Source organism: Erythrolamprus reginae, chromosome 3, assembly GCF_031021105.1.
Source record: "Erythrolamprus reginae isolate rEryReg1 chromosome 3, rEryReg1.hap1, whole genome shotgun sequence".
NCBI classification, from domain to species: domain Eukaryota; kingdom Metazoa; phylum Chordata; class Lepidosauria; order Squamata; family Dipsadidae; genus Erythrolamprus; species Erythrolamprus reginae.
In genome coordinates this window covers 125796271-125808896 of record NC_091952.1, presented here as the reverse complement: position 1 = coordinate 125808896, position 12626 = coordinate 125796271, and the positions used below count along the sequence as shown (strand labels likewise).

The window sequence follows — 12626 nt, the reverse complement described above, 5'->3', positions numbered from 1 at the left end:
GGGGGGAGCGCCGCTGGTGGTGCGAAGGGAGATCCTCCTCCGGGAGGGAGGGGGCCAGGCAGCAGCTAGCCAGCCGAGTTCGCAGCCAAACTTTGCACAGGCGGCGGCCGGCTGCGAGCGACTGGCTGGGTTTTGTGTCTTCGAGACCTCCCCGCCTCCTGAAGCGATTCCCGTAGCCTTCCCAAAGGCTCGGAACCGCCAACGCTCCTCCGGTGCTGCTCCGCCTCCTAAACCTGCGGGGTGGAGGCGTCCCCCGGCCCAGTACTTCCGGAGGCCGAAAGGTGCGGCTCTCTTCGGGGTTGGGAAGAGGAGAGGCGGCGACAGAGGCGGCGGTCTCCAGATGAGTATATCGCCGCCCCCCCCCCTCTGCTCCAGCGCCTCCCCCCCCCCTCCCTGCCTGCATCTTCGCTCCATAAGACGTGGCTGATTTTTCATCCTACTTTGGGAGGAAAAAAACTGCGTCTTATGGAGCGAAAAATACGGTATGTTCATAAGATGAGGTATCACTGTATAAATCTTTTTTTTAAAAAAATTATTTTGTTTTACATATATGTATCAATGCATGAATAGTGGGGTACCTGGGTTTCATACATTTTAATACAAATAAGATTAGTAGAATTATCACATTCAACCAAATCATTATTGCTTTTATTTTATAATCTAAAAGTGTATACACTAATATTCCCCCTTTCTCATATTTCTCTTATTCTAACTTTAAATTATGCCACTCTATTTAAAAGACATTTTCTTTCCATTCTACCTAACTTCTAATTGTGTCCCCTTCCTAAAAAGAAGAAATAGAAATAGAAAAGCAAATCATAACAACCAAAAATAAATACAGTGGTACCTCTACCTAAGAACGCCTGTACTTACGAACTTTTCTAGATAAGAACTGGGTGTTCACGATTTTTTTGCCTCTTCTCAAGAACCATTTTCCACTTCAGAACCTGAGCCTCCGAAACTGTAACCAGAAAAGGCAGGGAGAAGCCTCTCTGGGGCTTCTCTAGGAATCTCCTGGGAGGAAACAGGGCCGGAAAAGGTGGGGAGAAGCCTCTGTGAGGCCTCTCTAGGAATCTCCTGGCAGGAAACAGGGCTGGAAAAAGTGGGGAGAAGCCTCCGTGGGGCCTCTCTAGGAATCTCCTGGGTTTCCTCAATTCCCGCATTATTTACTTTTACATTGATTCCTATGGGGAAAATTGCTTCTTCTTACGTTTCTACTTAAGAACCTGGTCAATGAACGAATTAAGTTTCGTAAGTAGAAGTACCACTGTATCATCTATCCATCGTCTCAGTACTTTAGCTGCTATGCTTTTTTTTTACTTTCCTCCCATGTTCCTCTCTTGGATCTTTATCTCTGTCTGCATCTACTTCTTGACTATTCAACTTAAATATTTCTCCCATCTCTACTCTCTTCCACTGCCTAGTGTCCAAAATTTCTCCCCAAGCCCTTTTACTTTCAAAAGTATCTTCCTACATCTCCAATTCCCTTTTCAACAATATTTCAATATTTTCCCCCCTGGTTTAATTCATCAATCACTGTTATTTTCATTATAAACTCCTCGTTTTCTTCTTTTGTTCGCTGATGCTTCGGTTCAATCTTTTCTCCATTTCTTCTATTGGCTCCTCCGACTTGGTCTTTATTCATCATCCCTCATATAGTATCTCCATTTTTCCCATAATCTCTTTAAATCCTTTATCCATTATGTCCTTTGTGTTTCGAAAAAGCAACACCATCTTCTTCAAAGTTCCACTCATTTCTTCCTTATAAAGCATCTTATTTTATTTTTTAAAGTACAACTTTTGTCCAGTAATCCAAGAACGTTTTATTCAGTCCTAAAGTTGCCCTTCAAGGAGTACACTAATCAAAGTTCTTAATATCCCGTAAGTATAACAATCAATTCTGTTAAATAGTCCTAGAGGTTATTAAAAGCCTATTTACCTCCCTTTTACAAGTTAAATCTTCTAGCATAACATTCAGGAGTCCCTTTAATTACCATATTTTTGGTGTATAAGAAGCACCCAGATTTTAGAGGAGAAAAACAAGGGAAAAAGTATTCTAAACCAAATGGTATAGTATTATATTGTTTGATGAAATACCAGTGTAGCAGAATTCTTTTTTTACAAACCTCAAATTTGACAGCTTCAAGACTTGTGGACTTCAGTTCTCACCAGTCATGCTACCTTATGAATGGGAGTTGAAGTCCACAAGCCTTAAACTTGCCAGGTTTGAAGACCAAAGTCAAGTTTCACCCACCCAGCTTATTTGACTCCTATGACAATCATCAAGTGTTGTACCTCATGATTCTTGACAAGTGTATCTTTTATTTTATGTACACTGAGAACATAGGCACTAATGACAAATTCCTTGTGTATCCAATCACAGTTGGCCAATAAAGATTTCTATTCTACTCTACTCTCTATTCTATTCTATTCTGAAACCCTGTGTAAAGCCTTAGATGACCTTGAAAAAGCTAAACAGGGTTAGATGGGATTCTGCTAGTTATTTGGATGGGAGACTACAGGGGGAAACTCTAAATATAGCCCCTGCCACAGCCGCTCGCCCGAGACGCTTTTCGGCCTGGCGGGAGGGCTCCTTGGCCAATGCCTGCCGGTCTCCCGCAGGGAGGGGAGCAGCCAAAGGCTGCCGGACGGCCTCAGGGACAGCTGGCAAAGCACGGGAAGGCTGCCACTGCCACTGCTGACTGCTGCCCAACTCCCCCACACACACACAGCATTCAATGTATAAGATGCACCCAGTTTTTGATGCACTTTTTTGAAGCAAAAGGGTGCGTCTTATACACCAAAAAATACGGTAAATAACTTCCTTGTTTTCATATTTGAATCTCCAGTATAAATCTTGATATACTTCATTTTGCTTTAATTATTCTACATTTTCAAATATCAATAAGATAAATAATCAAAAAAATTCACAAAAACAGAGTGCCTTTTTTGCCTTTCCCCAGCCCCCAGGAGTACTCTGTAGGCCTCCCAAATCTCTGTGCACCCCATTTTTTGCAGAAACAAGTGAAAAATAAGTCCGCTTTTGCAAAAAACAAGGTGTACAGGGGGTTTGGGAGGCCTGCACAATGCTCCTGGTGGCTGGGGAAGGCAAAACCCCATTTTTGAAAAAAACAGGGTGGGCAGAAGGTTTGGGAGGCTTGCAGAGTATTCCTGGGGGCAAGTGAGGACAACTTTTTTTCTTACTTACTTCTTTGAGTCTTATACACCAGTGTGTCTTATACTCCAAAATATTGTAATTTCATTTTTAAAAAACATTACAATTCATTATAAAATAAAAATATAAAAACAAAACAAAACATTAAAAAGCTAAGAGAACGAATTAGTGCAGTTTTTGCTCAAAACTGAAAAAAAAAATTTTGATTTTAAGTTTTGATGGTTAAAATGGTTATGTGGTTAGAAAAATGGATTAAAATATTAGGCAAAAAGTTGAGGTTGCAAATTTTTAACTATTTTTCTTTGTAATCTATTGCACTGAAAACAATTAGGAATCACTATGTTTTCCTAGCTTTCTCTTTGTACCCTACCCTATATATTTCAAATGAAAAACTAGGCAAGAATTTTTACATTTGGAATTTCATAAAGTTTCACATTTAAGATAGTTCAAAATAAAACCCTAGTTTTAATATATGTAGAAAATTTCAATCATACCAATTCCAACTATGCACAATTTTGTGTGCTACTGAAGTCAGTATGGAATTCAATATGCTTCGTGTCCAAGATAGCACAAAAAATACTAGCCAGGTGAAATTATTCAAGCATCAGAGTTTCCACTTCTATAGAACTGAAGTTTTTTTCCCCCAGTTACAAACCCTGAAGGCGAAGCAGGTATCAAAAACTGGATATTTATCTAGCAAACATATACCACTGATGCCTGTACCAAAACTGCGCTAAATCTGAGGTATGCAGCCCATTAAAAGTCAAAGTACTGCAGCACCTATTTCATAGAAGACTGCATCACTCTTAGAAAATTACAAAGGTGTGGATATGTAATTTTTTTGGGGGGGAGGAAAAATAAAAAGAAACATGCATAATAAGTATCACAGAGTTCAACACACCAATTTTAATGACATGCCCACTGTCAAATCCCACCAAAGAAAAACAAAATACTCAGATCTTCCACATATATACATTTAACATGAATTCAATAGCTGCTGTTGTCATCTCCAAGTTGATATCTCTTGAATAAATGTTTTTTTGAGAACTAAAGAAGCAAAAACATATCTCTATCTAGGGAGATTCCCAGGTATCCAGGTCACGATTGTCCCAAAGGTACATTAAGATTGTCCCAATCTTAATGTAGATGGGCTCTTTGACCTTTCAAACCAATGTCTTCTCTGCCCAAAATGTAGACTTTGCTTTGTTTTATTTGAAAGAGAGGTCAAATAATATAATCAAGAAATAAAACTGATGAGAAGCAAAATGTCTTCAAAGAAAAACAAAGAAAATCCAGTTACCTTTTGAAAAAGGACTTGGGGATATCTCAATCTACTGAAACTGAACCAGGCAACCTAACAACTTTCCTTAACCATGATACCACTCTCATCTAAAAATAAACAATAATTCAGGAATAAAGTTACAAACATCAATAGCAGATACCTTAATGTGAGCTGACATGCCTCTTTAAGCAGAATGCAACTCTCATTTTAGCCTTGTTTTTAAAAATGCTATCACATTCAAAAGCTAAGATATTTGAAGGTCATTTTGTGGTTTAAAGTGCAGATTCAGTTTTAAAAAACTGTTACAAGTCATTGCTACTATTGATTACTCCAGTAGTTTACAACAGGCAACTACAATACATATAGAAACTACAATACAGTGGTACCTCTACTTAAGAACTTAATTCATTCTGTGACCAGGTTCTTAAGTAGAAAAGTTTGTAAATAGAAGCAATTTTTCCCATAGGAATCAATTCAAAAGCAAATAATGCGTTCAAACCCATTAGGAAAGAAATAAAAGCTCGGAATTTGGGTGGGAGGAGGAGGAAGAAGAAGAGGAGGAGGACAAGGTGAGGTAAGGGGAATAAAAAAAATCCAAAAGTTTAAGGCTTTAAAAAAAAAAGAGGGACTCTGAGGCGGCAAGGAGGAGCACCCGGTGTGAGGCTGCCTCCCATACAGGGCGCCAGAGAGAGAAACTCAGGGGGAATGGCAGGAAACTGGACGGGCCTTTGTGCCGCTCTCAAATTTCCTGGGAAATTTTTCCGGGCTTGGGTTCTTAAGTAGAAAATGGTTCTTAAGAAGAGGCAAAAAAATCTTGAACACTCGGTTCTTATCTAGAAAAAGTTCTTAAGTAGAAGCGTTCTTAGGTAGAGGTACCACTGTACCACTATATAAGAAGGAAAGATATGTACACATGAAGCAGAAAAGAAATATGTACATAAATGTATGTCATCTTTTAGTTGGTGATGGAAAAAGGTTGAAAAACTGTCTTATGGTTACCAGATAGGAAAACCATTGGCATACAGGTGAAGCTAGGAAATATTACATCAAATACCTGTACAATTAGCACAGGAGTTTCCCTCCTCAGGGCTGCGTGCTCTCTCCACTTCTCTTCTCTCTATGTACCAATGATTGCATCTCAAACAATCCATCTGTTAAACTACTGATGTTTGCAGATGATACAACAGTGATTGGTCTCAATCGAGACAACAATGAATATACTGTACAATGATTCTGTATCCACATACAGATGGGAGATTGAAAAACTTGCCATGTGGTGCAACCAGAAAAATCTGGAACTGAACACACACTCAAAACCGTAGAAATGGTGGTAGACTTTAGAAGAAAGCCTCCCATTCTATCACCTCTTACAATACTAGACAACACAATATCAACCTTCAAATTCCTAGGTTTTATCATATCTCCAGACCTCGAATAGACCACCTAACATCAAAAACATCATCAAAAAAGCACAACAAAGAATGTTCTTTCTGTGCCAAATCAAGAAGCTTAAACTGCCCAAGGAGCTGCTGATACAGTTCTACAGAGGAATCATTGAGTCTGTCATCTGCACCTCCATAACTGTCTGGTTTGGTTCTGCAACCCAACAAGACAAACAGACTTGAGAGGATGATCAGAACTACAGAAAAAAAAATATTGCCAATCTGCCTTCCATTGACGACCTGTATACTGCATGAGTCAAAAAGAGGGCGGTGAAAATATTTAGACACCTCATATCTTGGACATAAATTGTTTCAACTGCTACCCTCAAAAACGATGCTATAGAGCAGGGGTCCCCAACCACCGGGCCGCGGACCAGTACCGGGCCGCGGGGCATGTTGCACCGGTCCGTGGAGTCAGCAGCTGCCGGCCCTCATGCCGCCACCCCCTCCCTCCAGTGCTTCGCCTCCCGCCGGGCAAGAGGCCTCGGGAGGCAGGTTCTGCCGGCCACAGGACGATGGACGGGACAGAGGGGCGGGAAGGACCGAGAGGCTCAAGTCTCCTTTGGCTTCTGCCGCGGGGCGCTTTTGCGTTTTTGGCTGGGGGGAGGCAGGAGGGCCAGCCTGACCCCCTCTCTCCAGCGCTTAGCTCCCGCTGGGCAAGAGGGCTTGGGAGGCAGGTTCTGCTGGCCACAGGGCGATGGTGGGAAAGAGGGGCGGGGAGGACCAGCACCCCCATGCTTAATCCCGCCCCCAACCACACCCCTTTCCGCCCCCACCGGGCCACAGAAAAATTGTCTTGCTGAAACTGGTCCCTGGTGGAAAAAACGTTGGGGACCACTGCTATAGAGCACAGCACACAAAACAACTAGACACAAGAACAGGTTTTTCTGGAACACCCTCACTCTGCTAAACAAATAATTCCCTCAACACTGTCAAACTATTCACTAAGCCTTCCCTATTACTCTTCTCATCGTTCCTATCACCCATCTCCTCCCACTTATGACTACATGACTGTAACTTTATTGCTTGTATCCTTACGATTTACTCATTTGCTCATTTGTACCCCATGACTATCATTAAGTGTTGTACCTTATGATGCTAGGCGAATGTATCTTGTCTTTTAAGTATACTGAGAGCATATACACCAAAGATAATACTTTATGTGCCTAATCACTCAATTCAATTCAATTCAATTCAATTTGGATACCAAGCTTGGCTTCCACTTCTTTAGCGTTTTCTTCTCTAGCTGTGATGGTGAACCTACAGCACTTGTGCACGAAGTGGCACGTGGAGCCATGTCGGCTGGCATGCACAGCATTGCCCATTCCTCTTCTGGGTTTCTGGAGTGCATGGGTACGCTACAATCAGCTGTTTTTTGCACATGCGGCAGTACCGAAAACCAAAAGAGCTCGTCTTCCAGTTTGTTATACGCAGGCGTGCCGGCAAGCTGATCGTCATACAGGCATGCACGCCGGTAACTGGAAGCTGGCCAGTGTACATGCATGTGCCAGAAACCAGATGTTCATTTTCCAGCATGCACATGCCCACTAGGCAGGTTCCCTTCTAGCGCGCATTCCTGATATGCGCACGTATGCCTGACACACACACGTATGCCCTCGCCCTTTTCGGCACTTGGTACCAAAAAGGTTTGCCATCATTGTTCTATAGGAAGAACATTAAATTTGGCACTTGTTATCAAGAAATCCTAATTATTTAAAACAGTATGCAATTGGACTTGGATCCTGAAAATATACATACTTTTTCATTAAACAGCTAAACATTGTAAAACAATACATTTTAAACTTAAACTAGTGATCTGTTCTAGTGGTTATTCACTAATATATTTGAAAGTCTGTAGCACCATTTAGCTATAATTAAGCAAATTCCATAGGCGCATATACCATTGTTATTTTCTCTTTACACAACAGGTCATAGAACAATGTGAAAAATGGATTATAATCTCTGAGAATGCTTTTTTGAGTAGTAGAAGCAACTACTACTGAATCAAATGAAATTCGTATACAGACAACTTCAAATGCTGCATTTTTTTGCCCGCAAACCTGCTGACATGAATGCATATTTGGTAGACATATTCTGACTATCGGCTTAGCACAACCTTGCAGACAACAACTTGCCTGTAACTATCAACTGAACCCTCATTCTTCCATCTACCCTTGAAGAACTATTGGTACAGGGCCAGAAATCTGAATTACTGTATTAATAGCATCTCATACTTTAAGGAACAGCGAAGTTCCAAATTCAAAATTTCAGAACATATCCTTTTTTTGCCATGCGTGTTTCAGTCAAGTTTGACTCCTGGCAACCACATGGACAAGTCCCTGCAGTTTTCTTGGCAAGTATGAGACATGGTTTGCCACAGCCTCCTTCCTAGAGTTGAAAGGTGATTGGCCCAACTGGCTTGGGGCCCAAGGCAGACAAGAACTCAGTCTCCGAGTTTATAACCTGATGATTTCACTATTACATCAAACTGGCTTTCTATCCTTCTTTTTCAACAAAGCTACATTCTGAAGACTTGTGCAGGGGTTCATTTTCGTTTTTTAAGGAAGTAAAATACAACATGATCAAAGTTATCGGTAAAGGCATAGAAACATTTCTTTCATTTGGGCTATGCTTTCAAAAAAATTAAAACAGAGGACCATTCACACAGAATCTGTCAGAAACTCTTCAAAGTGGCCACACCTTTTCTCGGGATCACATCTATCCTCTACAATTATACAAGCAAAAGATATAGTTTGTTTAAGAATTGCCAGCAAGTGCTGCATACATACCCACTCATCCTCCACAGAACCTTTTATTTACTTCAACATTGCTGAAGTGATTCACACAGGATAATATAACAGAGACTCATGTGTCTGTATTTCAAAGAATATATAATGTTAGGGATACAAGTATATTAAAACATAAAATATTTAAAATATGCTAAATCTTAAATAATTCTTTCTATGAAAACCTATTTTATTCTTCAAACTATAATATGGATTATTACACTATTATAAACAGGAGGATATGTATTTAACAATATCTGCCAATTAATAATGTTTGAAATACTTCAGTTACATTTCAGGGGCAACATCAACATTGCCATTAATAGAGGTTCCCTTCATCATTTGAAGCCAACAGTGGGATATTGTTCATCTATTTCTTCCAGGAAATTTTTCAGGAAACTGAAGGACTCACTAAGACAAGACACAGAGTATATGCAAAGAAAATGCAAGTGGTGGATTGGATCTGTTCGTGAATGTTGGACATCATATTTGTATAGCTGTTTCATGAAGGAGCTCAAGGCAAAATAAATGCTTGGTCTCATTTTATCCTCATATAACTCTAAGAGAGAGTCAACTGAGAGAATGATTGCCTTGGAATATCCAGTAAACTATGTAACTGAGTGAGATAGGTCAAATTTCAGATTCCTATTATATTTTGGAGAGCTACATGAAAACAAATGCAACTGGAGACAACTCCAGCTACAGAGATTGGTTTAACTTTTTATAGTAATGACCCTGTGATCAATCTATGTTTTATCTTAAGTATCACATACTCTACCTATGTTACTCATGAACATCTCCCATTTATTTCAGTTGGCATCAAGACATAAAGCCTGCTCAAATCACTTTTACCAGTTAAGCTCAACTGAATCTCTTAAATATATAATAATGTACAGTATATTGTGCACTACAATTTTAGAAAATATTTTGTATGCTGCAATCAGCTCTTACAGGAACTTAAGATTCCAGGCACAAGAATTTCATAGCCATTCTAAGGAAATCATAAGACACACTGAGCTGGCATATTATAATTGCTACCAGGATAATGTATGCATATTCCTGGAAATAATATGCAATACTCTGATTAGAAAATGAGAGTTTAATCTCTAGAAATACACATCAATATCCAAAATACTCATACATGAGAATTTCAAAAGTGCTTCTTCAGCTGAGAGCTTGGATGAGAAGTGAAATGTCTTCAAAGAAAAACCAGAAAGTCCAGTTGCTTCTTGAAAAAGCACCTTTGGGACAACCATGACCTGGATGACTGCAAATCTCCATAGTCCTGCATGAGAAGTTTATTAATTTCAATTTATCCTGGAAACTGTTAATGGAACAAATCTGTAAATTGCTTGCCACCACATCCAAGGTTTCAATCCTCTTAAACATAAGAGTTCTTGGTGTTTTAACTGTGATTTTTATGTATATTGTATAGATTTCTCAGCTAAAGTTTGACTTTATAAGTTAAATATAACAGTTTTGAAAGTGCTAAAATGTTAAACTGTTGTGAAACTATCTTTATCTTGATTTCAATCTGAGGTGATATATAAGAATTAACGTGTTTTTTCCCCAATGGAATAGTTTATCTTATACTACTCTGCAGATTTTTCCATATAATACCTACATTCTTTGTATTTTCTTTCTCCTTTGAAAATATTTGAAAAGAAAATCTTGATAATATTCTAAAATCATTTATTTGCAAAATAGTATAATCCACAAGTGAGCCACAATTACATCTCTCTCTCTTTTTTAGAATAGAATAAAATAGAATTCTTTATTGGCCAAGTGTGATTTGATACGAAAGGAATTTGTCATTAATGCATATGCATTGAGGGTTGCCCTAGGTTTGGTTGCTCCTTTCTAGTTATTCTTATAAATATTTGAAGATAGCTATCTCAAAATGCTCCCTGATCCGTGAAAACATTCAGAATAAACTTAACTCCTAAATCCAAAACTCTTTAGAGCCATTGATACTATCTATTGGTCTAAAAATTGTTACAATATCCTAAAATTCATTTTTTTTAAATTTAGGAGCATTTGCTCTGTTGAGAATATTGTGTTTTCACATCAGGCAATGTATAAAACTATGGTCTGTTGAAATCTTACCCATGCTCCCCAACATTTTCACATCTTGAATCATTCATCTATCAAGGAGATTATATGCAATAAAGAATTTCAAACATTAGTGTACCCATCCAAATTTAAATATGTGTGAATCCTTATACTGTAAGTTACCTCATCAATAAAGGGGAGGGGGAGGAAGAAATATAAAGTAAAATACCAAAATTCGGAAGGGCAACAAGTGTGTCTGTTTGTGTATATTAGTACCCACTAAACTGCTCTCTTTGAGGAAAAGTATAGTTCTCCCCTGTTATTACTTACTCCTACATCATTCAAATTCCACACATTAAAACCACACACACCTTGCCTAGGTCTTTAGTGGAGAACACTGGGTGCAGTAGAAAGTTTAGAAAACTAGAAAGTGGTCAGGAGGAGACAAAAGTGCATTCCATCCATACCTCAGGTCCAAGAAGTTGAGATAATTTCAGGATCACCTGAACTTCTTTAAAATTGGCCAGTGGGCACCACAGGTAGCAAGAATGGCCACTGTGTGTGACCACCAATATGGAGAGTTTTGGGTTTTTTAAAGCACGGTTTTGCAATGTATGCTTCAGCTTCAACACTCAGGTATCCTTAACACTCAGGTTTAATGCTAACAATAATTATGAAATAATATCAGAGAGATCCAAGCTATTCTCCCAGGGGGAGCTGGAGGCCAACGATGGCCCGGGACTCCTTCCACATTACAGTATCCTGAGGAACGATATTCCTCCCCTCCACCCAACCAGGCGCTGCCAGGGTGACCTCATTATTCCCTCCGCGGCCTCCGTCGGGTCGCCCAAGTCATTTCTCGGTCGGGGCTTCCAGCCGAGATTCCTTTTCGGGGGGCCCAGCGGTGTCTATCCAACTCCGCGTCCCACTGGCTACGCCGTTTCATGTGACCGCCGAACAAAACCCTCCTCAGGCGCAGCAGCTCTTTGTGCCCGGCCCAGTCCGACCCGCGACGGGTTGCTGAAGGAAAGCAAACGGGAACGGGGGGAGGGGGGACGCCTTCCCCTCTCCACACCCCGAAGTATTTCAAAAAGACCGGCCTAGTTCCCAAGCCCACCCGTGGCGGGCTGCCGTTTCCTCCCGGCTCTCGGCTACTTACCTCCAATGGCCCAAGCCCGGCCTGGTCGAGCCCCTTTGCCGCACCAGCGGCAGCCGCCATGTTCTCTGATGCGACAGGATGGAGTCAAGACCCCCCCCCCTCTTCTCCCCGCTCTGCCTCCTCCCTTTCGCGCGCGCATTCCATTCCAACCTCCTGGCCGTCCTGGCTACTCGCGCGCGAGGTTCCCTCCCTCCCTCCCTCTCTCTCTCCCTCTCTCTCTCTCTCCGCTCGCCCCCGCCCCTCCCTGTTTCCGCCCCCCCGCCCCCTCACCGCTCTAAAATAATCATAATAATAATAAATAATAATAGCCATAACGGAAAACTCACGGGCTCGAGCAGGGCGTGCGTCAGACGGAATGGGGGGGGGGGGTTTACGTGAAGCGTCGTGACGACATCACGCCACCTCGCCTTTGGATTCCCCCCCTCATCAAGCACATCCTCCGCCCTGCTTTGGCCGGTAGGACGCATGTGCGGAGTCCTCTGGGCTCCCAGAAAAAGGTTTCTTCCTTTCCCGGACAGTTGGAAGTTCACCTCGGCCGCAAAAAGAGGCGCACGCCTCATTCTTCCCCACTGCTGTGAGCTAAAGCCCGGCAGTTGGATTCATCTATGGCTTAATTCTTCTATTCTAGACTTGGATACTACTAAGTTTGAGTCGTTGGCTCATCTGCCCCCAAATTGAGGTTTTCCTTTAAAAGGAAAAAAACCCCAAAATGTTTGTTGTATGTTTGTGT

The 12626-nt window shown here is 41.1% G+C and overlaps 1 protein-coding gene across 5 annotated transcripts in view; it reads right to left on the bottom strand.

Annotated features, from left to right (window-relative positions):
• ZNF644 (zinc finger protein 644) overlaps window positions 1–12342 on the bottom strand; it is a 72545-nt gene extending 60203 nt beyond the window's left edge. For 2 of the 5 annotated variants that reach the window (XM_070746585.1, XM_070746581.1), the window contains exon 1: window positions 11897–12059. The gene's annotated coding sequence lies outside the window, so the exon portion shown is untranslated. Of the gene's footprint in view, window positions 1–11896; window positions 12060–12222 lie in introns of those variants that run through there. The other 3 variants (XM_070746582.1, XM_070746583.1, XM_070746584.1) reach the window with 3 other exon arrangements.
• Window positions 12343–12626: the final 284 nt, after the last annotated feature.